This window comes from Colius striatus, chromosome 26 (genome assembly GCF_028858725.1).
Source record: "Colius striatus isolate bColStr4 chromosome 26, bColStr4.1.hap1, whole genome shotgun sequence".
NCBI lineage: Eukaryota > Metazoa > Chordata > Aves > Coliiformes > Coliidae > Colius > Colius striatus.
This window is the reverse complement of record NC_084784.1, coordinates 165,756-190,467: the sequence shown is the minus strand read 5'-3', so window position 1 is coordinate 190,467 and position 24,712 is coordinate 165,756. Positions and strand designations below refer to the sequence as shown.

The 24,712-nt window shown below is 44.9% G+C and overlaps 1 long non-coding RNA gene across 1 annotated transcript; it reads left to right on the top strand.

Moving 5' to 3' along the window:
* The first annotated feature begins 13,227 nt into the window (after positions 1–13,227).
* Positions 13,228–23,062, top strand: LOC133628022 (uncharacterized). The gene is made up of 3 exons (XR_009820482.1): positions 13,228–13,442; positions 20,853–21,025; positions 22,824–23,062. It is a non-coding gene; the product is annotated as an uncharacterized LOC133628022 (long non-coding RNA).
* Positions 23,063–24,712: the final 1,650 nt, after the last annotated feature.

Below are 24,712 nucleotides of genomic sequence, written 5' to 3'. Positions count from 1 at the left end.
TAATCTTAGAGTATCTTCATGATGCTTCCCAGGTTATTTAGGCCATCTGCTTAGACATTGACAGAGATGGACTGCATGAGTGTGGGAGTCTGTAACTTATTTATCAAGTAATATCTAACAAGTGGTTAATGTCATATCACTTTGATACTCGATGAAGCTTGATTTTTAAGGGGCTGTTACATAGTGAAATGGAAATGTCTGGTCTGATTTTTAAAACATTGTCATTCATTTTCTAATGCATTAGATCACAGAAACATAGACTCACTGAGGCTGTAAGGGACCACTGAAAATGGCTCACACAGCTCCAAGTAAGACAAGATGTTTCTGCTTCTATGAAACTTTTGGACCTTTCACCGTGTGTTGCTGCACATCCATTTGTCTCCAGCTTGGTGCACGGTTCCTCGGGCCTGTACCATCTGCATTTAAGAGGTGATGTGGTGTTAAAAGCTTCTGTTTGAAGCATTGAAAGGCCTGTTTTGCGGATTTTAATTTTGCCCTAAATTCTGAAATAGTACAATGACTAAGATTCTAAACAGTTGTCTCATGCTATACTGTAACTCTTTTGTACATACACACCTAGCCACTAGCACTTATCTTGTGTCCTGGGTGGAAGGAGACACAACTTGTTTTTGAGCTACTGAAAACATACCAGAGATGCTCCAGACAGCTTCATCCAATGTTGTTAATACTTGGGCAGAACAAAGAAGCAGCTAAAAGTGTGAAAATCTGAGGAAGTAAGAATACTTCTGTCGTCTGAATGACACTTGAATGCAATGTAGGCTGTCTTAGTTGTTTGTGACCAGAATGTTCAGAATGTTTTTGTGGTTGTTGATTGAGTGGCAGAACTACAAGTGAGTTTTCCAAAGACAGAGCTAGTAAAATGCTTGTTTGACTGCTCTGTGCCACACAGTGCAGAAATTAATTTGACCTAATATTTTGAGAAAGCTACTGTATATCCTGAGGTGTCTTCTCATGGAACTTCCAGTCAGTGTGGTATAGAGCTGAAGAATTGTATAAAATGTTACAAGGATGATCTGAATTCTTCAATGACTCAAAACATAATCATTTGGGGATTGAAAATGTTGGGAAGTCTCTAAGACCAGACATTCTGAGCATGACATGAAACTGGAAAAACATCACTTTTTGTGAAAAGTCTAGTGATTTGGCAGCACTGCAAATGTCCATGTTTTGGGGCTTTTGTTTAAGACTATCTGAGGTAGTGCACTGTGCTTATGGAGTGTGAAACTTCTTCAGTGGTACTTCAATGAGAAACTTCAACACTGACAAATCATCAAAAATCACACGTGTAAGAAAATACCGATGTGAGATTTTGATTGTGATGGGTTTTAATTTTGCTTCTGGAAGCTGTCAGAAATTCACCCCCTTTGTGAGAGTTGTATATTGTACATTATAAGTTTAACAGAAGATTTAGGATTTACCAGTGTTCTTTGGCATATAACAATGCTTCGTGCTTCTTAAAAGAAGAAATACACAGTAAAGCATGTCGAGATTACATGAATTACCAGCCCTCTGGTTTGTATCCACCTTTAGGTTGTACAGCCTTGTATGGACAGTGAAAGAACCGCTGTGTTACTCAAAATACTGGCTTTTACCCACAGTAATCTTCAGAAGGTGCTGACATTCACTAATTCAGGAGATGAGGCAGAAATGGTTCATCGGGTGAGCATCATTTTACACAGGTAAGTGGGGTTTTTAATTATTAAGATATAACAAACTAAAATATCTTGACTTCTAAGAATAAAGGAGGTTTGTGAATTTGTAATTTAACTACTTCTGCTAAAAATAGCCTCAACCCTGCCCTTCTGCCAGCTAGAAGAAAGGCTGACAGGAATGTCTGACACAGAATGCATTCACGATGACATTTTTAACTATGTTGTGTCTCATTTTGATAAATCCCAATATGGTTCCTCCCCACAGTTACAGCTGTGGATATTGGGTCCCTCCTTCGGGACACGGCCTGCTCTGGCCATAGTGATAAAGAAGGAAATCACTGCCCCTGGCTCAAGGCCAATAATGAAGTGAATCGCTGCCCCTGGACTGGGGCCAGCTTTAGCAAAATGAGTCTCTACCGCTGCTGCAGGGTCTTTAAAGAAATGCAAACAAATCTCAGCTTCCCCAGTTCTCTCCATAGAATGCAGGGAGTCTCTGCTCCAGCACACCTCCTCCTCTCTTTCCTCACTGACCTTGGAGTCTGCATGGTTGTTTCTCTCACTGTTCCTACTCCTTGCACCACCAGCAGCCAGAAGAAGAAAGGGCAGAAGAAAGAAGAACGGAGGAAGAAACCTCCTCTTCAGGCTTCTTGTTACAAAGTGATGGTGGAGGCTCATTGGCTCAGCCCCAGCAGTGGGTCTGGCTCAGAGCTGGGGAGAGCTGCGAGCAACTTCTTACAGGAGCCATCTTTACAGCCCCTTCCCCCTCACCAGAAAAGGCTGTCATGGCAAACCATGACAAAGTGGTTTGGGAAGGACCTTTTTTCTTAATGCTTAAATCAGTGGATGGAGAGATGGAAACAGCCACTGTTAAAGTGATGTCACACTTCACATGCTTGGAGTAGTACACTTACAAGTGTGTATAAACCGTGTGCTTAGCTTTAACAGATGAATACATGCAGTCTTTGGAAGCTACAGATGCCACTTGTGTGACACATTTCAGTTTTCCTTCTCCAAGAATCTTTGCTCATCGTGTACACAGCATGCCTGACAACTTCTGTAATGCGATAAAGGTTTGACAAACCATTACCAGGTTAATAGTGCATTTGATCACAAAGTAGTGGATATACAGAAGCTGTTAAAAATACGTGTGTATTTGTTTTAGGATTCTTCTGTAGACCAAGAGATCACAAAGGCACAGTCAGTCGTTCTGTTAAGAGAAAACAGCGAGTGTGATGCACTTGGGATCCTCCGCTATTTGCAGCAGGCAGAAGCTGAAGTTCCCCCAGAACTGCCTGGTTTGACTGCCAAGGTGCTAAAAGATGAAGAATACCAGAAATTGTCAAGGCCACTGTGTACCCATCTTAAAACATTTGGGGCTTGCAGGTAAGGAATTGCCAAGCTTTCTTACCACCCATGCTGGTGTAGGAAGGTGGTATATGCCTCAATGATGGCTGCTTCTGTTTTCTTGCTCAATTTTCCTGTTGGATACTTTCATGAAACCATTTTTTGCTCATGACTCTTTTTCTTGTGGTTACTTTTGCATCAGTTTCACTCTTCTTAGATACTGCTATGAAAATCAAAATACCAACATTTTCTGGAGACCAATCTCATGTAGCCTGACGGGATATCATAATTCATTGTCATTCCTGCCCAAGTGTTCTTGAGGGAACTTCAGGCTCTTTTTTGATTAGTATTCTAGCCCATAATTGCCCAAGGCTTATGCTTTGCTCTCTCCTCTGTTGTCTTCTGTCCCTCCAGATTAGGTAAGTAGATGACTTCTCTGAGCTGTGTCTAACTGGATTCTAACAGGGCCTTGGATGAAGCCCTCAGATATTCCTTCTAGTGTGGATGACCCTTGTTGCAAGTAACACAAAATTCAGTGTTAGTATTTGTTTTATTCTGAAACTAGTTTCCTGGTGGTTTTTGGTTTTGTTGTATAAACTTTTCCAACAAGAGCTTTTTGGCCACTTCTGTCTAATCTCCAGTCATTGGTGCTACTTGAAACAGAAATTGAATACTGAGGGCTGATGAAATGTTAGTGTGAAAAGATGTTGTAAGCCACATCAAAAATAGTTTACAAGTAAAAGGGCTTTGTTCTAAAACCAGTTTTTAAATATGTAGAAACAGAACAGTGTGTCTGGATCGTCGTCAAGTTAATTTACAAACAGACGTGCCCCAGCATATCCCAGATACAGTGACACAAACACCTGGATATCTGATGGTAAGTTACAGTTATTGCTTTTTCCCTTGGTTTGGTGTACCAAGAACACATCTTAAATACCTCCTTAGCATATTACCTTCATGTTAATGTAGTACATATCCCACATCTCTTGGGTATTTGGGAGATTTTTAGCTTTTTTAGTTTCTCCGTTGCTTAGGTGTGTGTCAGATTTTCCCTTAATCTTTAGCTTGACCTAAAATTGTTTTGTAGGTGGTTCTGAGTTTACCTTAGGTTTTCTCCTGCATTGGAGGCTCGTGTTCTATGGGAAGAGGGCATTTGTTCTGTTTATTCCTTTCCTCTATCTATTTAGAACATAAACCAAAATAGGCAAAGATTAAAGGTCCTGTAAATGTCATTATTTTTGTAGTAGAGCAAACACAATCCTCTGGAGTGAAGAAACATTGCAGTGGAAGATCATGCCTGTTTAACAAGAGTTGAAGGGAGGATTTTTCCTTCTCTGTCATGTTGATGCAGACTTCCTGAAAAATGAGTATATTCTGGCCTTGTCAATTGAACCAAATATTTTCTCTGTTTGCACTGTCCATAGGCATGGGATATAAATTCTCTCTTCTAGATGGAGCAGTTGCTTCCTACTAAGGTGTCATTGTGGTTTTGAAAACAGTTTTGATAGAATCCTGTTACATTCAGACTGCCATTTTTAGTAGTTAAATAGTCATGAAACCTTCCTGGTTACCGGTTTGACTTTGCTATAGTGGCTCTTCACATCTCAGTAACAATTTGTATGTCAAAACTCCCTTCACTTGGCTTTTCAGTCCCGACTTTACTGGAGAGTCTTCCTGTACAGCACTACTGTAGAGTCTGTCTCATCTCCACCTTGGATAATGATTGCTGAGGGCAGGTGTGTAGACACTGGTGCTTCCTTTCAAGGTTAGTACTTGGATCTGAGAACTGCTGGGTGCTTTCCTTTTTGGATGAGCTGCTTACACTTTCTTCCTGTCCTGTCTTTTGCTAGAATTCAGGTGTGCTCAAGTCATGCAATCAATGGGTGTTCCCCATTCCCAAAAATCATAGGTTGTGAGAATAGACAATAAAAACTGGGTGGATTCCTTGGTGTCACTCCATTTCTGCCTAATAAAGAAGCTTTTGTTGGCAGCTGGTAGTTGAAACTCGTTGATAACCTATAGATACAGTTTGAGTGCTTGAAACCTGGACAGATTTCATAATACTCCTGTTATAAACTTGTACTTCCCTTTTGTGCACTCAAGACAGCAGTTGTGGCCTCTTTCCTCATCTAGTTCTGCTTCTGCTGACTGCAGAGCCTGGATATATGCCTTACAAATCCATTGTCAATTGGATAAGTGTTCACTGTCTCTTTTGTTTAGAACTCAGTATAATGCTACTTTCCTTTAAGAATCTCTAGTTGCACTGTGAGAGTTTTAGGGTTTTAGTAAGTGGAAATGACCTTTCTGGTCTTCTTTTCTGTCTGGCCTCATACACTCAGCTGTATCTCAGTACTTGTGCCTAGCATGAGCCTTTGGATGAAATGCCCCCAGCATTTTGTGAATTGGTGTTCTTGGTAGCTTATGTCAAGCATTTTCCGTGCAAAAAGAGGGAAGGCGTCACGCTTCCCCAGTCAGTTCTTCTAAATCTCATTGTAAGGTTGGAGACCACTTACAATTAAGCTTGGATGATGTGAAATGCCTTAGTGGTTAGTAGCTTGACAGGTAATACTGTAGTTCACTAGTGTTCGTTTAAGTGGAATACCACCAAGACCTAATAGATCTTGCTCTATAAACCTCTGTCCAGTCTGGACTGGGCTATGGACAGTTACTATTCATAAGGATTCATTCATTCAGGATTATTCCTAATCTTTGGAGTAAGAAGAGGTCATCATCTTCTGAAGTGCATGTGTACAGCAGTATTTGTCATCTCTTTAGGCTGGAATGAGGTAGGTCACCTTCAATATGAAAACGTCTCATTAACTTAAGAAACCATCAGTTGTCTTTTTTATAACGTATTTTATGCTTTCAGATTCTGCCTCTCCACGTTGTAAATGCAACAAACTACTTTGGTCAAATAGTAGATCAGCAGAAGGACCAATAGAGAATTCTTGCTGAAGGAATTAATGGGTATTTTAAGGAACCTGGTAATAAGATTGCTGTTAAAAATGTGGAGAAGCTGGCATTTCATGGTTTGTGTCAGAAAACAGTTGTTCACAGGTAAAAATGTGGATTTGTTTTGGTTTAAATTATTCATGTGCTCTTTTTAATACAAAGTAGTTTAGAACTTTTACTGCTAAGTTAAAGTTAACCCACCATCAAAACTAGCAAAAAAATCTCTGCTGTACAAATTGTTGTTTAAAAAGCTCTCCCATGCTGCCTGTACTGAAGGGAAGCCAGAATGGCTCCACATACACACCACTGAACATTGTGCTGTGAAAGTTTAATCTTTTTTAGACACAAGGAGGTGAAGAAACTTTACAACTATAATAATTCTTTGTTTCCTCTCCAACTCTGAAGGGCTCAGGTGCTAGATATTTCCCCAAAAGAGAAGGAAAATATGTTCTGTAGTGTCAAAATTAACTATATAGATGAAGGCAGAACATGTCAAGTCCAAAGTTACCAGCTGCTTCACTCACCTGCCAAGTTTCAGTGTCTGCCACCTCAGGCTGGGGACTTTGTAGAGTGACACCCATTGGTAATGAACTGGAGTGGAACCCAAAGGTAATATTTATCAGATTTTCAATGGTATGTTCTTTTATTTCTCTTTGTGTGTTATTTTCTGTAAGAAAGCAGTAATGAACTGCAAAGTTAGTTTTCAAATTTAACTCCTCATTAGTATTGACAAGAAATATCTACTATTGGCCAGATTCTGAGAAGTCAGCTTTCTTGGTTTGTTTTCCTGCAAAATCAAGTGAGATTTATGCGATTTTTTTTTTCTTCAATTCTTCTGAATTCAGTATCTTCTTCCAGAAAACATTATTGCTGCTTTTGCATCTGTGGGGACTCAACGGGGGAAGGGTAGCCTCTGTAAATGAAACTGTGTTTGAGTACTGTCCCATTCAGGAAGCTCCTTCCTTAATGACTAACAAAATCTGGTTTTATTTGTTTAATACTCGTGTCATTTTTAAGCTTGGAAGATTTGTTTCATTACAGTTATTGTAAAGTTATGTTGGAATTCACCTCAAGTGCAGTGACTTTTTTTCCTTAGGTAACTAATTCTATTCATCAAACAGTTAAAGGAGAACTACACAAAGCAAAAGTAGTACTGACCTTGGGAAACACAACTGGGATTGACCCAATGGGAGGTATAGAATTGCAGCATTACAAAATATTTGTATCTAAACTCCTTTACCAAGAGCACCTGTTCTTTTCTTTGCTTCTGTCCGTTCCAAGTTCCATTTGATTCCACACGGTATTCAGGTAATACTGTTGGATAATTTACTGTGGAGGTGTCTGACCCCTGGAACAGGTTTCTCAGAGACTGTAGAGTCTCTGTCCTTGGAAATAAGCAGAAGCAACCAGGATGTGGTCCTGGGCACGTGATTCTAGGTGTCCCTGCTTGAGCAGGGAGTTTGGATGAAATTATCTCCAGAGGGCCATTCCAGCCACAGCCATTCTGTGGTAAACTGAGATAACTTCTCATGGCAATAATCTCAGGCATGGGATGAAATTGTTTTAATTATTGGTTTTCTCAGAGTCAACTCTTCAGGTTTTGCTGAAATGAAAATATTACAGTCAGTGCCATGTTTGTATTGTTCTGTCAGTTCCCTGGCCTGTAATAAAGGCACTGGCAAATATTCTTCTGGGTAAGACTGACTAGAAGGTAACAGCCCTCCATGCAATGAGTGTTTCCTCTCAGCATTCTCCTATTCTCCCAAAACCTTGTTGGTAGGAGATTCACTTAGAGGTGAGTTTTGCTTAAAGAGTTGGTTATTTTTTAATTGTCTTAGTGTTTTGGGATGTGTGATGCTGTTTTCCATCTGATCATTCAGTCAGTTTCAGATGAAAAATAAAGTGGAAACGGGGAATTCCTGGAAGTCATTCTCTTTAGCAGCTTCCTTTTCTATATGGCACATCTGATTCCTATGCTTTTGTTCCTGATGCTCCTTTTTCTGATTGCTATGCTTTTGTTTAGAGTTTTTCTAACTGTGTCCCCCCAGCAGTTTTCTTCTTATATTTTGGTCTAGGAAGTTATTCTGTGTGGTGTGTATTTCAGCTGTAACTTGTGTAATCAGGGCTCAGATTGTTTACTTGGTTGCTCTCTTGGTTGTGTTCCATGGAGTTAACTACGAGTTCCTTACGACACTATTATGATGAAAAAGATGGCAATATCTGGAGAAGAATTAAACATGGGAACGTGCCTGTTGGGACATTGGGAGAAAACCAATTACTTACAGGTATCAATAAATGGGTACATGTTTAAAGTTTCACTTAGAGCAGCTTAGAGTTAGAGAGAGACTACTGATGAGTTATGGTTTCAACTTGGTGTGTTTCGTCATCCAAGGTCCGGGTTACCAGGCTTCCAGACTTGAAGATGTCAGTTAACGAATATGACGTTCAATCTGAGGTTTTGCCTACAGGTCTGGGAACTGACAATGCAGAACACAGAACACAACTTCAGAAGCTGTGCAGCCACATGAACATATTGGACATGCAGCAAACTTGGAGCCCTTGTAAGAGTTGACAAGGTTTTTTGAGCATACACTTTATGAAAAAAGAATGCTACAATTAAGGAGATGTTTTCATGATTGATATTACTGACTGTGTGTTTCGTTTGAACACAGAAACAATAGTGTTTGTAATATGTCTGCATTCCTGTGACTGTCTGTAGTGGGTCTGGGATGGTAGTGACTTTCCACAGCAGCTCCTGCAGTGCTGTGCTTACTGTTGATATCAATGTTATGACTACCGCTCGCACAGCATCAGGGCTGTCCCTCCAGCACTCCTTCCCCCACCTTCACCAATAGCTGTGGGTGGGCATGATCTTGGCACGGGCCATGGCCAGGACAGCTGACCCAGGCTGACCAAGGAGATATTCCATACCCTATGACATCAGCTCAGTAATATAAACTGGGGGAGAGGTGCAGGAAGGGGAGGCGAGATTCATTTCTGGCCTTCCCAAAGCAACCGCTACGCGTACCGCAGCCCTGCTTCTCGGGAGGTGGCCGGACATCGCTGCTGATGGGAAGTGGAGAGGAACAGCTTTATCTGCTTCTGCTTTGCTTCCCGCGCGCGGCTTTGCTGCTTCTTTATTAAACTGCTTTTATCTCAACCCACGACACTCCCATCTTATTTTTCTCTCCTTCCCTGGCTTGCTGAGGAGGTGGGGGATAAAGTGGTGTGGTGGGCACCTGGCATCCAGCCAGGCTCAAACTACCACACCTACTTACCACTGTAGTTGGGGTCTGTGTACCTGCTTTCTTGTAGTGTCCACACGCAGTGGCATAACTTCTACTGGCAGCCTGTGTGTTTTCAATGGGAACTGAGCAGCCCAAGTGCATGGGATTGGAGATAAGTCCCACAGGAAAGCAGCTGCAACTGTGACAGCGTGCTGACTGATAGACTACAATGGGACCTACTTACCACTATAGGTGGAGTCTGCCTTCCTGCTTTCTTGTAGCTCCCATACTCAGTGGTAGAGCTTAACCAACAACATGTGTTATTTCAATGGGAGCTGAGGAGTCCCAGTGAGTGGGAATGGAGATAGTTCCCTCAGGAAAGCAGCTGCAAATGTGACACAGTGCTGGCTGATAGACTACATGGGGACATCACAGCACACGTGGGCACTGCAATGGGGTTCAGTGACATTGCCACACATGTGGCAATTGCAGAGAGACTCTGTGACATCACAGCAGACGTGGGCACGGCAAAAGTGCTCTATAACATCACATCACCTCTGGACACTCTAACAGGGCTCTGTGACATCACAGCACATGTGGGTACTGCATCCAGGCTGTGTGACATCATCGAATCCTAGAATGGTAGGGCTTGGAACGGACCATTAGATATCTAGACCAACCCCCTCCTCCAGAATCAAGTTCACCTAGATCAGGTCGCACAGGAACATGTCCAGGCTTATGCTGAAGTCCTCCAAGGAAGGAGACTCCACAAGCCCTGTGGGCAACCTGTTCCAGTGCTCCGTCTTCCTCTTCCGTGGACGTTTGACATCACAGCACAACTGAACACTGCAACAGTGCTCTGTGACATCACAGCACAGGTGCGCACTGCAACAGGAGTGTGTAATACAACAGCCCATCTGGGCTTTGCAGCGGCACTGTGTGACATGACAGCACTTTTGGGCACTGTAGCAGTGCTCTAAGACTTCACATCATATCTGGGCACTGAAACGGGTTTCTGTGGCATCACAGCAGACGTTGTCACTGCAACAGTGCTCTGTGACACCACAGCACAACTAGGTACTGCAACATGGCTGTGTGACACTGCAGGAGATGTGGGCATTGCAGAGGTTGTGCTATGTGTATTGCATCACAGCACATCTGGGCACCACTACACTGCTCTGGGACATCATTGCTTATCTAGGCACTGGAATGGGGCTCTGTGACATCACATCACATCCGGACACTGCGGCAGTATTCTGTGACGTCACATCACCTTTGGGCACAGCAACAGTGTTGTGTGACATCACAGGACGTCTGGGCACTGTAGCAGTGCTCTAAGGCTTCACATAATATCTGGGCACTGAAACAGGACTCTCTGACATCACAGCACATCTGGGCACTGCAACAGTGCTCTATAACATCTCAACTGCACACTGCTACAGTGCTCTGTGACATTACAAGACGTCTGAGCACTCAATCACTGCTGTGGTATATAACAGCATCACTAGGCACTGGCACGGTGCTCTGTGACATCACAGCACATCTGGGAAAGGCAGCAGTGCTCTGTGACATCACAGAACATGTGCACAGTGCAACAGGACTGTGTCACACAACAGCACATCTGAGCTTTGCAGCAGGACTGTGTGACCTTACAGCACATCTGGGCACTGCAATAGTGCTCTGTGACATCACAGGACGTCTGGGCACTGGACACACACTGCTCTGAGACTTCACATAGTATCTGGGCACTGAAACGAGACTCTGTCATCACAGCAGACGTGGGCACTGCAACAGTGCTCTGAAACATCCTATCACAAGAGGACATTGCTACAGTGCCTGTGAGATCACAGCACAAGTGGGAACTGCAGTGGTACTCTGTGACATCACAGCACATCTGGGCACTGCAACAGTGCTCTGTGACATCATAGCACATCTGGGCCCTGCAACAGGGCCGTGTGACATCACAGCACATCTGGGCATGACAAGGGGGTGTGTGAAATCAGAGAACATCTAGGCACTACAACAGGACTGTGTGGCACAGCAGTACATGTGGGCATTGCAGAGGATGTGTGGTGTGTGTCGCATCACAGCACATCTGGGCAGTGCTACATTGCTCCGTGACATCATAGCATATCTAGGCACTGGAACGGGGCTGTAGGACATCACAGAAAATCTGGGCACTGCAACAAGAGTGTTTGACATCACATCACATCCAGACACTGCCGTGGGGTTCTGCAACGTCCTAGTACTAGGCAGTGCAACAGTGCTCTGTGACATCACAGCACATCTGGGAAAGGCAACAGTGCTCTGTGACATCATAAGACGTGTGCACTGCAATAGGACTATGTAACGCGACAGCACATCTGGGCTTTGCAGCAGGGCTGTGTGATATGACAGCACATCTGGGCACTGCAATAGTGCTCTGTGACATCACAGGACGTCTGGACACTGGACACACACTGCTCTGAGATTTCACATAGGATCTGGGCACTGAAATGAGACTCTGTGACATCACAGCAGACGTGGGCATGGCAACAGTTCTCTATAACATCACATCACCTCTGGATGCTGCAACAGTGCTCTGTGACATCACAGCACATCTGGGTACTGCATCTAGACTGTGTGACATCATGGAATCCTAGAGTGGTAGGGGTTGGAAGGGACCATTAGAGATCATCTAGAGCAACCCCCTCTCCCAGAATTCAGTTCACCTAGATCAGGTCGCACAAGAAAGTGTCCAGGCTTGTGCTGAAATCCTCCAAGGAAGGAGACTCCACAAGCCCTCTGGGCAGCCTGTTCTGCAGGGTTTCTTTTTCTTTGTGCAGGGGTTCTTCTTTGTTGCGCGAAACGGGAGTGACCAGACACCAATCTGATGTGCATCAGCTCCAATTTATTGTCACATCATCATCACTTCTATACCTTTTCCAAATGCTTTGTACGTGCCACAATTCATGGCAAATAGTTAATACTAAGCATCACGCACTATGCATAAGGCCTCAAAGTTTCATTTTGGTAAAAATGATTTACTTACTGCATTCTTACAGAAGTGGCAGATAAAGGGTATAGATCTGCAAAAAGACCTACCAGGGTTGTTAGCTTATGGGTATGCTAAGGGAGTGTTTCAGAATCCACAGACAGTGCATGAATTGAGTGAATGGCGTAGATTTGGGCATTTGCTGTGGGAAGCTACCCTGGAGGACGATGAGATAGCTGAAAAGTTAGGGAAGTTTTGGCGGATAGTGCACAATGAGTTGTTGCAACATCAGGCAGAAAAGAAGGCTGCTGAGCACGCATCAGCAGCACAGAGTAAGAACAAAAACGATGAGCGTGACTGGTTCCAATCCACCCCGCTGGCTCCTACCGTCTCAAAAGTAGTGCTCAACCCCCCGCGTGTAGAAAATGACCCTGGAGGCACGGACGGGGTACGAGAACCATATGAGCCATCAGCCCCTCCCGAGGAACAAGAGTGCCGGCCTAAAGAGCCCCCGCCTCCCCCCCCCCCCCCCACTTAGTGAGCCTGTCCCTGGGGCAGAGAGTGAACTGGCAGAGGCACCGACAGTAGTGCCGGGAGAGGTGCCGAGAGCAGCGCCGGGAGAAGCGCCGGGAGCAGCACCGAGAGTGGTGTCGGGAGCGGCGCTGAGGCGGATGATACCGAGAAAAAAGAAAAAGGTTCTTCTCTACACAAGAGTTTTACAAAGTCAGAGAGGCGAAGGGGCTTCAGAGCAGAGCCCCCGCGGGAGAGCTGCTTCCCATTCGAGCCCAGCCCGCCGAGTTACCCCTGGGGCGACTCGCAGGGGAATGCCGAGCGGGCGGAGTCGGGCGGGGATGCAGCGCAGGATGATCAGAGGAGAGTGGGGGAGCGCGACCCCGTGTTACACTCGACACCATCGGGCATGTGAGGGGAGACAAAGAAAACACGGGAGAGAGTAACAGCGGCTGCGCCGCCGGCGCCGGGGCCGGCACGGAGTGAGCCAGACCCCCCCGCCCCTTCCATCCGCAGCCGCCGCCGCGCAGCCGCTTCCCGCGCCCGGTCGGTGTCTCCGGAGCCCCCCCACACACACCGCGCCGACACCGCCGGCCCCGGCCCTCACAGACCGCTGGGCTCGTCCTTTCCATCCTCAGTCCCTTGCCTCAACGAGTGTAAAAACTGTTGGTCGTGATGTTGAAAGCTGCAGGCTTTCGCTCCAAGCCCGGACGGCGAACACCCCAAGGAAGACGAGAGACCGGCTTGTTGCAAAAGCAAGAGGTGAGCTTTATTGCGGAGCTCCGGGCCGTCTCGTATCTCACGCAGGAGACAGAGGAGGCGACCCGAGGCTTTGCAGGTAGGGGTTTATATATGCTGGGGATGAGGGACGGAAAATTCCAACACACGCACACAGCTTCCCCTTAACCCAGGTGCCCTGCTGGCACGGTGGGGACCATGGATCCAATTTTCTGAGAAATGTTTCTCAGCCCCTGCGGTTTCTGATGCAATGGCCAGGGTTGGTTTCATCATCCTTTCTCGTGGCCTAGTCGGCCTTGCTGTGACTCAGCCTCACCGGCTCCATTTTATTTCATTTTATTCTTTCAGAACAAGTTGTTTTCTGTTGGGATTTAGAGGGGAAAAGTGCGGGTTTGTGGGAGTTGTGAGGGATGACATGAGGTGTGGGGGCAAATCTGAGAGGAAAAGTGAGGTTTGGGTGGCATTTCTGAGGGAAAAGGTGGGATTTGGGTGGAGTTTTGAGGGAAAAGAGGAGAGTTTTGGGTATTTCTGTGGGAAAAGGTGGGATTTTGGTGGAGTTTTGAGGGAAAAAGTGAGGTTTTGTTAAATTTTTAGAGGGAAAAAGTGGGGTTTGGGTGGATTTTTGAAAAAACCAAATGTTTTGCTGGGGTATTGAGGGGAAAAGTGGGGTTTTGTGGAAATTCTGAGGGTAAAAGTGGAGTTTGAGTGGAGTTTTGAGGGGGAAAATGGGGTTTTGGTGGAGTTTTGAGGGGAAAAAGTGGGGTTTGGTAGAGTTTTGAGGGGAAAGGTGCAGTTTTGGGGAACTTCTGGGGGAAGAAGCGGGGTTTTGGTGCAGTTTTGAGAGAAACAGTGGTGTTTTGGTGGAGTTCTGAGTGAAAAAGCGAGGTTTTGGAGGTCTTTTCAGAGGAAAAGTGGGTTTTGGGTGCTATTCTGAGGGAAAAAGTGGGATTTTTGGGAACTGCTGGGTAAAAAAGTGCCATCTGAGGGAAAAAGTGGAGTTTTGGAAGCGTTTTGAGGGGCAAAAGTGGGGTTTGGGTGGATTTTGAATGCAAAAAAGGGGGGAGATGGTTGGGTTTTGACGGGAAAAGTGGGATTTGGGGGAGTTCTGAGGGATAAAATGAGGTGTTGGTGCAGTTCTGAGAGGAAAAAAAAGGATTTTGGAGGAGTTTTGAGGCTGTAAAGTGGGGTTTGAGTACATTTCTGAGAAAGAAAAGTGGCATTTGGGTGGAGTTTTGAGGGAAAAGATGAGGTTTTGGGGCATTTCTGAGGGAAAAGGTGGGATTTGGGTGGTGTTTTGAGGGAAAAAGCAGGGTTTTGGTAAATTTCTGAGAGCAAAAGTGGGGTTTAGGTGGAGTTTGGATGGAAAAAGTGAGGTTTTGGAGTAGTTCTGAGGGGAAAAGAGGGACTTTGGGGGAGATGTGAGGAGAAAAGGGGTTTTGTGTGAGTTTTGAAGGACCAAGTGGGGTTTTGGGGGAGTTCTGAGGGAGGATCAAAAGAGGTTTTAGGGTAATTGTGAGGGAAAGCAATTGGGATTTGGGTGTAGTTTTGAGAGGAAAAGTGGGGTTTTGGAGCAATTCTGAGGGGCATAGTGGGGTTTTGGTTTATTTCTGAAAGGAGAAGTGGGATTTTGTTGGAGTTTTGGGAGAAAAAGTGGGGCTTTGGTGCAGTTTTGCAGGGGAAAGCTGGGATTGAGTACATCTGCGAGGGCAAAGAGCGGTGGAGTTGTGGGCTAAAAGGGGTTTTGTTTCAATTGTGAGAGCAAAAGTGTGGGTTTGTGTGGAGTTTGCAAGGAAAAAGTGGGTTTTTGTTGGGGTTTTGAGGGGAAAAGTGAGGGTTTAGGGGAGTTCTGAGAGATAAAATGAGGTTGGGGGCAATTCTGAAGTCAAGTGAGGTTTGGGTGGCGTTTTGAGTGGAAAAATGGGTTTTTGGGGAACTTAGGTGGCAAAAAGTGGGGTTTTGGTAGAGTTTTGAGAAGAAAAGTAGGGTTTGGGGGGGTTCTGAGGGATACAATAAGGTTTTGGCGCAATTGTGAGAGAAAAAGTGTGATTTCAGTGGAGTTGTGAGGGATGAAAGGAGGTTTTTGGGCATGTCTGAGGAGAAAAGTGGGGGTTTTGGTGGTTTTCTGAGGCGGCAAAAGTGGGGTTTTGAGGGTATTTCTGTGGGGAAAAGTGTTTGATTTGGTAGAGTTTTGAGAGGAAAGGTGAGCTTTTGGGGAAGTCCTGAGGGGAAAGTCTGAGGTCTGGGTGGAGTTGTGAGAAAAAAAGGAAGGTTTTGGTAACTATCTGAGGTCCAAAGTGGGGGTTTGGGTGGAGGTTTGAAGGAACAAGTTGTTTTCTGTTGGGATTTAGAGGGGAAAAGTGCGGGTTTGTGGGAGTTGTGAGGGATAACATGAGGTGTGGGGGCAAATCTGAGGGGAAGGGTGAGGTTTGGGTGGCATTTTACAGGAAAACAATTGGGATTTGGGTGGAATTTGATAGAGGAAAAGCGGTGTTTTTGAGCAATTCTGAGGGAAAAAGTAGAGTTTTTGTTTATTTGTGTTCTGGTTTAGCAAGGAGCAGCTTCTGGCTTAGTAACAGGGGGAGCGGGTTGCAGTGAAGATCCGGTAAAGAGTTTGCGGACTCTCCCCCGGCTCCTGGGTTCACACCCACCTCCGCCCGGCTGGGCCAATCTGGCGCCTCTGCCAGCACTATTTAGGGGACGGGAATTTGGGATGCGAGGCAGGAGGTGTAAGAGTGACACGAGATGGAGGCGACCACGCGGACCCTTCAGCCAGAGAAGGAGGAAGGAAGGAGAAGCAACAGACCAGAGACCCCTCTGCAAGCCATGGCGAGAATGCAGCTGTGCCCCTGCAGCCTCTGGAGATCCATGGCAGGAGCGAGAGTTCCCAGCAGCTCCGTGTGAGTGAGCCCGGACAGGAGAGGGACTGTGTGGGGAGGGGCCATGGCCCAGGCCGTGCTGGAGAGCCTGCACGCCGCAGAGCAGCCCCACACGAGAGGCAGAGACGAGCTGCAGCCTTTGGAGTCAGTGGGCATCGGAGCAGCCCGTGCAGGGCTGCCACGCGTGTGAGTTACCCCACGGACTCGCAGGGAGGACTGGTGTGGGGTTCACCCGTCCTGAGGAGGGACAAACGGCAGAAGCTATCGGGAACAGACTGACTGAAACCCCCACTGCCTGCCCCCCCGAACCGTTCAGGGGGGGACAAGGTAAAAACCCCGGGATCAGGGCTCTGAGCCCGGGAAGAGGGGAGGGGTGGCAAGAAGGTGTTCTTCAAAAGGCTGGTTGGACTCTTCATTGATGTATTGCTCCGTGTTGTTTCATTTTGGTGATGTTTTGGGTTTTTGGGGGTATGTTTTAGTTGATGTTGCATCAAACTGTTTCTCTGTTTTCTTCCCCAAACCCAGTGGCCTGGTCTGCTTTGTCCTGAACCTTCAGCAGCAATTAAGCTCTCCCTGCCCTTGAGCAATTCTCAGCCACTTGGGTACTCAGGGCTAATCGTGGTCTTTGTTCCCTGATGGGCCTAAACCAGGACAATTTCTGAGAGCAAAAGGGAGGTTTTGTTGGAGTTTTAGGAGAAAAAGTGGGTTTTGGTGCAGCTTTGCAGGGAAAAGTGTAGTTTGGAAGAGTTTTGAGAGGCAAAGTGGGGATGGAGTAGATTTCTGAGGGCCAAAAGCAGTGGAGTTGTGGGATAAAATGAGGTTTTGGTGCAATTCTGAGGGGAAAAGGTGGGATGTGGGTGGAGTTTTGAGGGAAAAAGTGGAGTTTTGGTAAATTTTTAAGGGGAAAAAGTGGGGTTTGTGTGGATTTTTGAAAAAACGTGTTTTGGTGGGGTTTTGTGGAAATTCTGAGGGTAAAAGTGGAGTGTGGGTGGTGTTTTGAGGGGGAAAATGGGGTTTTGTTGGAGTTTTGAGGGGAAAGGTGCAGTTTTGGGGAACTTCTGGGGGAAGAAGCGGGGTTTTGGTGCAGTTTTGAGGGAAAGAGTGGTGTTTTGGTGGAGTTCTGAGTGAAAAAGTGAGGTTTTGGAGGTATTTTCTGAGGAAAAGTGGGTCTTGGGTGCTATTCTGAGGGAAAAAGTGGGATTTTTGGGAACTGCTGGGTAAAAAAGTGCCATCTTGAGGGAAAAAGTGGAGTTTTGGAAGCGTTTTGAGGGGAAAAAGTGGGGTTTGGGGGAGTTGTGAGGGATAAAATGAGGTTTTGGTGCAATTCTGAGAGAAAAACAAGGATTTTGGAGGAGTTTTGAGGCTGTAAAGTGGGGTTTGGGTACATTTCTGAGAAAGAAAAGTGGCATTTGGGTGGAGCTTTGAGGGAAAAGATGAGGTTTTGGGGCATTTCTGAGGGAAAAGGTGGGATTTGGGTGGTGTTTTGAGGGAAAAAGCAGGGTTTTGGTAAATTTCTGAGAGCAAAAGTGGGGTTTAGGTGGAGTTTGGATGGAAAAAGTGAGGTTTTGGAGTAGTTCTGAGGGGAAAAGAGGGACTTTGGGGGAGATGTGAGGAGAAAAGGGGTTTTGTGTGAGTTTTGAAGGACCAAGTGGGGTTTTGGGGGAGTTCTGAGGGATGAAAAGAGGTTTTGGGGTAATTGTGAGGGAAAGCAATTGGGATTTGGGTGTAGTTTTGAGAGGAAAAGTGGGGTTTTGGAGCAATTCTGAGGGGCATAGTGGGGTTTTGGTTTATTTCTGAAAGGAGAAGTGGGATTTTGTTGGAGTTTTGGGAGAAAAAGTGGGGCTTTGGTGCAGTTTTGCAGGGGAAAGCTGGGATTGAGTACATCTGCGAGGGCAAAGAGCGGTGGAGTTGTGGGCTAAAAGGGGTTTTGTTTCAATTGTGAGAGCAAAAGTGTGGGTTTGTGTGGAGTTTGCAAGGAAAAAGTGGGTTTTTGTTGGGGTTTTGAGGGGAAAAGTGAGGGTTTAGGGGAGTTCTGAGAGATAAAATGAGGTTGGGGGCAATTCTGAAGTCAAGTGAGGTTTGGGTGGCGTTTTGAGTGGAAAAATGGGTTTTTGGGGAACTTAGGTGGCAAAAAGTGGGGTTTTAGTAGAGTTTTGAGAAGAAAAGTAGGGTTTGGGGGGGTTCTGAGGGATAAAATAAGGTTTTGGCGCAATTGTGAGAGAAAAAGTGTGATTTCAGTGGAGTTGTGAGGGATGAAAGGAGGTTTTTGGGCATGTCTGAGGGGAAAAGTGGGGGTTTTGGTGGTTTTCTGAGGCGGCAAAAGTGGGGTTTTGAGGGTATTTCTGTGGGGAAAAGTGTTTGATTTGGTAGAGTTTTGAGAGGAAAGGCGAGCTTTTGGGGAAGTCCTGAGGGGAAAGTCTGAGGTCTGGGTGGAGTTGTGAGAAAAAAAGGAAGGTTTTGGTAACTATCTGAGGTCCAAAGTGGCGGTTTGGCTGGAGGTTTGAAGGAACAAGTTGTTTTCTGTTGGGATTTAGAGGGGAAAAGTGCGGGTTTGTGGGAGTTGTGAGGGATGACATGAGGTGTGGGGGCAAATCTGAGGGGAAAAGTGAGGTTTGGGTGGCCTTTTGAGGGAAAACAGTTGGGATTTGGGTGGAATTTGATAGAGGAAAAGCGGTGTTTTTGAGCAATTCTGAGGGAAAAAGTAGAGTTTTTGTTTATTTGTGTTCTGGTTTAGCAAGGAGCAGCTTTTGGCTTAGTAACAGGGGGAGCGGGTTGCAGTGAAGACCCGAGAAAGAGTTTGCGGACTCTCCCCCGGCTCCTGGGTTCACACCCACCTCCAGCCCGGCTGGGCCAATCTGGCGCCTCTGCCAGCACTATTTAGGGGATGGGAATTTGGAATGCGAGGCAGGAGGTGTAAGAGTGACACGAGCTGGAGGCGACCACGCGGACCCTTCAGCCAGAGAATGAGGAAGGAAGGAGAAGCAACAGACCAGAGACTCCTCTGCAAGCCGTGGCGAGAATGCAGCTGTGCCCCTGCAGCCTCTGGAGATCCGTGGCAGGAGCGAGAGTTCCCAGCAGCTCCGTGTGAGTGAGCCCGGACGGGAGAGGGACTGTGTGGGGAGGGGCCATGGCCCAGGCCGTGCTGGAGAGCCTGCACGCCGCAGAGCAGCCCCACACGAGAGGCAGAGACGAGCTGCAGCCTTTGGAGTCAGTGGGCATCGGAGCAGCCCGTGCAGGGCTGTGTGTGTGTGAGTTACCCCACGGACTCGCAGGGAGGACTGGTGTGGGGTTCACCCGTCCTGAGGAGGGACAAACGGCAGAAGCTATCGGGAACAGACTGACTGAAACCCCCACTGCCTGCCCCCCCGAACCGTTCAGGGGGGGACAAGGTAAAAGCCCCGGGATCAGGGCTCTGAGCCCGGGAAGAGGGGAGGGGTGGCAAGAAGGTGTTCTTCAAAAGGCTGGTTGGACTCTTCATTGATGTATTGCTCTGTGTTGTTTCATTTTGGTGATGTTTTGGGTTTTTGGGGGTATGTTTTAGTTGATGTTGCATTACACTGTTTCTCTGTTTCCTTCCCCAAACCCAGTGGCCTGGTCTGCTTTGTCCTGAACCTTCAGCAGCAATTAAGCTCTCCCTGCCCTTGAGCAATTCTCAGCCACTTGGGTACTCGGGGCTAATCATGGTCTTTGTTCCCTGATGGGCCTAAACCAGGACAATTTCTGAGAGCAAAAGGGAGATTTTGTTGGAGTTTTAGGAGAAAAAGTGGGTTTTGGTGCAGCTTTGCAGGGAAAAGTGTAGTTTGGAAGAGCTTTGAGAGGAAAAGTGGGGATGGAGTAGATTTCTGAGGGCCAAAAGCAGTGGAGTTGTGGGATAAAATGAGGTTTTGGTGCAATTCTGAGGGGAAAAGGTGGGATGTGGGTGGAGTTTTGTGGGGAAAAGTGGGGTTTGTGTGGATTTTTGGAAAAACAAGTGTTTTGGTGGGATTTTGAGGGGAAAAAGTGGTGTTTTGGTGGATTTCTGAATGAAAAAGTGAGGTTTTCGAGGTATTTTCAGAGGAAAAGTGGGTTTTGCGTGCTATTCTGAGGGAGAAAGTGGGATTTTTGGGAACTGCTGGGTAAAAAAGTACCATCTTGGGGGGAAAAAGTGGAGTTTTGGAAGCGTTTTGAGGGGAAAAAGTGGGGTTTGGGGGAGTTGTGAGGGATAAAATGAGGTTTTGGTGCAATTCTGAGAGAAAAAAAAGGATTTTGGAGGAGTTTTGATGCAAATTGCCTTTGCATCAGGCCAGTGCAGAGAGCCTCAGGTTCCATCAGAAATCATCTGCTGGTTGTTTCAAGTGCAGAGCACAGAGTCTGGATAAATGTCCAGCAAGAACTGTAAAGGGAGAATCCCAGGCAACAAATGTGAAAAGGGGGGTGGAAAAGGGAGGGAGAATTCTCAAGTCCAGGTGGCCAAAATGTCAAAGCAAACCCAATGTAAAGTCCCCAGGAGATCAACAGAAACTTGTCACCACTGCAGTGAGAGGGAGACTTTTAAAACACCCATTGTTTGCTCTTCCAGGTGCTGGGTTAGTGAGAAAACACTGGGCTGGAGAAGAGCAGGAAAGAACAGGCAGCTGGGTCATTGAAACACCATCACTCAGTTTTGCTACTACCCAGACGACAGCCAAAGTATGTGCTGTAGAAGATACCACATCTGATGTTTTCCTTTAGGTGACAATAAAAGGGGAAAAGGTAAGATATTTTTCTCTCTATAAAGCTCTTTGTGCACTCTGCTATAGAAGTTATAACTTTGTGACAAATTTAAGACCGAAAAGTGTTATTTGCAAGTGAATTTTGTAATTTACCATATACAGTAGAAGTGCAATCATTAACTTATTAGAAGATTTATTTTCTAAATCTGTTGTTTGTGAACTTTGGAATGAATTCTGTGAGGTGGAAACTTGTGAACCACTTTGGAAGGTATTGACAAGCAAATGAAGTCCCCCAAGTACTTGAGATGAACAACTATGTGAATTTACTGTACTCTTGTCCTTCTTTGTGATACACTTAAAGATATTTCAAGAAGGCAGTTGCATGGTGTTATGAAAATAAATACAAGTTCATATGTGCATAAGGCTGAATTCCCAAACAGTTGGGAGAAAGGAAGAAAGCTCGTTGCACTTACCAAAATGCGTAACTCCTGCTAAATCTCTGCTGCAGCTACTGTCAGACTTAAGCAGCTGCTTAGTAGACAAAAATAAATGTGTTTGAAACCTGCTGCCATTTGGAGTATTTTACCAAGACTTTTAACATTAGAGCTGTGGTCTTCACTGTAGACAATAACTTGGATTACATCTTAATTTGAATACCTTCTCTGTTCAGAATCACAGTTGGCAAGTGTCACTTCTCTCTGAGCCAGTGAGAACTTTTAAGCTGAATATTGTTTTTTCCTGCCAGGTTTGGATGCACTCTGAATCAAAGGGACATAAAACTAAGATAGTTTTTCTAAAAATGTTTAAAGCTGATAGAAAACTGAGCACAGAATTTTAGGCAAAAGCATGAAACTGGTAAGTAACACCTGTTTGGAGAACATAGAGGAAAATATGACCAACTTTCCTGTCCTGGAATGAGTACTCTTCAGAAAGCATTTGTACATACTGCATATGTCTTCCTGTTGTCTCCAGCTTCAAGTAAATTCTAAAGCAGTATGTGATGGTGACTTGCTTGTTGATTCTGGTCAGTCAAATACTTGGGTTTTTTAGGTATGCGTTAATGATGATCTCGTCTTAAGCAGCTTTGCTCATTTTGAGCAAGCTGAAGAGAATGCAGTGAGTTCAGCAGATTATCAGGAGACCCAAACATCATTAAATCTTGACTCTCTTCCAATGAAAGTTGTTAATCCTGCACTTGATTTGAGGACAGTGCTGCTCCAGCAGAAGGTATCAATAGATCCTGAAACAAGTGGGAACCGTGTGTGTTGGCAGCAATCATTCATGCAGTGCATCATTTGTCTTTACCTGGATATATTGAACTACTGTATCAGTTGGAATCCAACAAGTGGAACAAAAGGTATCCTAACAAACACTGCCTATGTATCAGAGTTTACAAAGAGCAATCAAATCAGCAGATGCAGGAATATTCTAAAGCATTTTGTACTTGATAAGACAAAGGGTGAGTTGCAGGGTCATTTGTTGATATGCTGAAAAGCATTAGATACTGTTGAAATAACTTGTAGCATTGATCAGTGATACCTTACTGTTTGATTTGAGTTTAGAGGGATTTCTCTACACAGAGGTAACTTGAATGTTTTCTGTGAGTTGTCTTGTTTAAAACAGACTTGAATCACTATAAATATCCTCTGTCCTTGTTCCCTCGGTTCATTTGCATATCTTTATGTAAATACAACTGTCTTTTGGTTGTTCTTTTTGCCATTAGAAAATGAGACAAGCAGAGAAAGAAGTCGGTTGCAACCAACTGTAAAAAGACTGGCCTTTCATAGATTCAGATAATCACAAACATGTTTCTGCATCTTTTAAAATTGTCTTTCTAGATCTTGCTGTATCTGGTTCTGTTCTTGAAAAGACATGACAAAGCTCCAACACAGATGACAGTGAAACTACCACATCTGTAAGTGTTAGATTTTCTGTTCAAATGTCAGAATGAATTAAGTGAAGCATCTGTAAGGCAGATTAGGAATACTGTAGTCAGCTATCACGTCCTTTTCTGTAACAAATCTGGGACTAACTCTTGATCTAGTTAAAAGAGAACGTTGTCCTTCAAGTTTGTGGTTCTGGTGGTTTTGGTTTTTTAGATTGCAACGATGCACTTTGAGCAGGTTGTGTCTCCTTTTGTGCTCACTTGCTCTAGTGCTGTGAAGATGTGTAGTGGTTTTGTGTGGCCAGCTTTTGGTAGTTGTTGGGGGAATACAGGGGCAGATTCTTCAAAGAAAGAGCTGCCAGAAGCTATAGCTTGAGCTGTGAGCATGAACTGATTCTCCTGTGTGGTTGATGTTCTTGTTGCATGCTTGATTCTTATTGAAGAAAATTCTGTTAGGTAAGAAACCCACCTTGAGCTCAGTAATCTTTTTTTTCTAAAATGTTGCTCTTAAACAGTATTTTACTGCCAGAAAAGGGTTTGTCTTTTCTTGATAGATTGTCAAAACAATCCCAGGATTGCCTTTCAAGGAAAATCCAGCAGATCACACAGACAGGTATGGTACAGTATGTTACATATTTGAACCAATTGTGTAGCCAGATAATTAGGAGCTGTAGTATGTTTCCAGTTACTCTTCTTAGACAGCTAAAAGGGCAGAGGGTAAGACAAGATGTGTGCACATGGTATTGGGGAAGGAGGCCATTAGAAGCTGCTGATACTTATCCAGACCACAGTAAAAATAGCAATTCTTTCTAAACAGTAGCTTGAAAACAAGGCTGTGATGAGGCAGTACGTTTCTGCACACTCAGCATATTCAGTTGCCTTCTTTTATTCTTAGTGTGATTAATAAAGTTTTCCAGCTGAATGAAATCTGACTGAGTTGACTTGTGCAAGGCTTTTATTATGCTGCAAATCACTTGCTGCATATGTAAACAACCTGAGGGGTGTTTTTAATTCAAGTTTTAACTGTTGCAAAGATACATTGTTTCATGGTTTTGCAACTTTAAGAGACCTTTTTCCTGCAGTCCCATCTGATTTTCTTCTGAAGTTGAGGAACCCACCAATTGTCTTGGTTAAAAACACCTTTGGGTTATTTTCAGATACCTAAAACCTAATAGTAAATTTTACATCCAAAATGGTACTTTATGATTTCTTCTTTCATATTTCAGGGTTTTTGTTGGCACAGGTAATACATCAGAGATATTTTGTAGGTGAACTGTTTCGTGCCATTTTAGAAATATTGGTGATATTTATCGATTACACTTTCCTTTTGCATTTACATTGAATTTAATATTTGTATATTTCTCAGGCTTCAGCAGTGCTTAAATTCTGATCCTTTGAAGACACACAGAACTGAAAATGAGCAACAGGTAATTCCAGGATATAACTTCCATTTAACCTCTGCAAACGTGTGTCATAGGTGTGGAGGTGTGGGTAGTGTTGAGGCTACAAGAGTGGTCATTGTGGAGGGACTCTGTGGAGGGACATCAGGGACTGAATCCAGCCACATCAGCAACAAGAGCAGACCAAAGGTCAGCAAGCCAGCAAAGTTGATGGTGCCTCTGTGAAAATATGAAGGGCAAAAAAAAATGCAGGGGAAGAGACAAAAAGAAAAAAAGCAAGAAACAGAGGCAATGGCCAAGTCAGGGGACAGTAGGAGTCTCAGCACTGTTCTGTGTGACGTGTGTGTGAGTTGTACTTCATTTGTGTTTACATTTCTTTGGCTAATTCTTCTCAAAAAAAATAGTTTTTAAGTTGGATGTAAGCTCAGACCCATTTACTAAG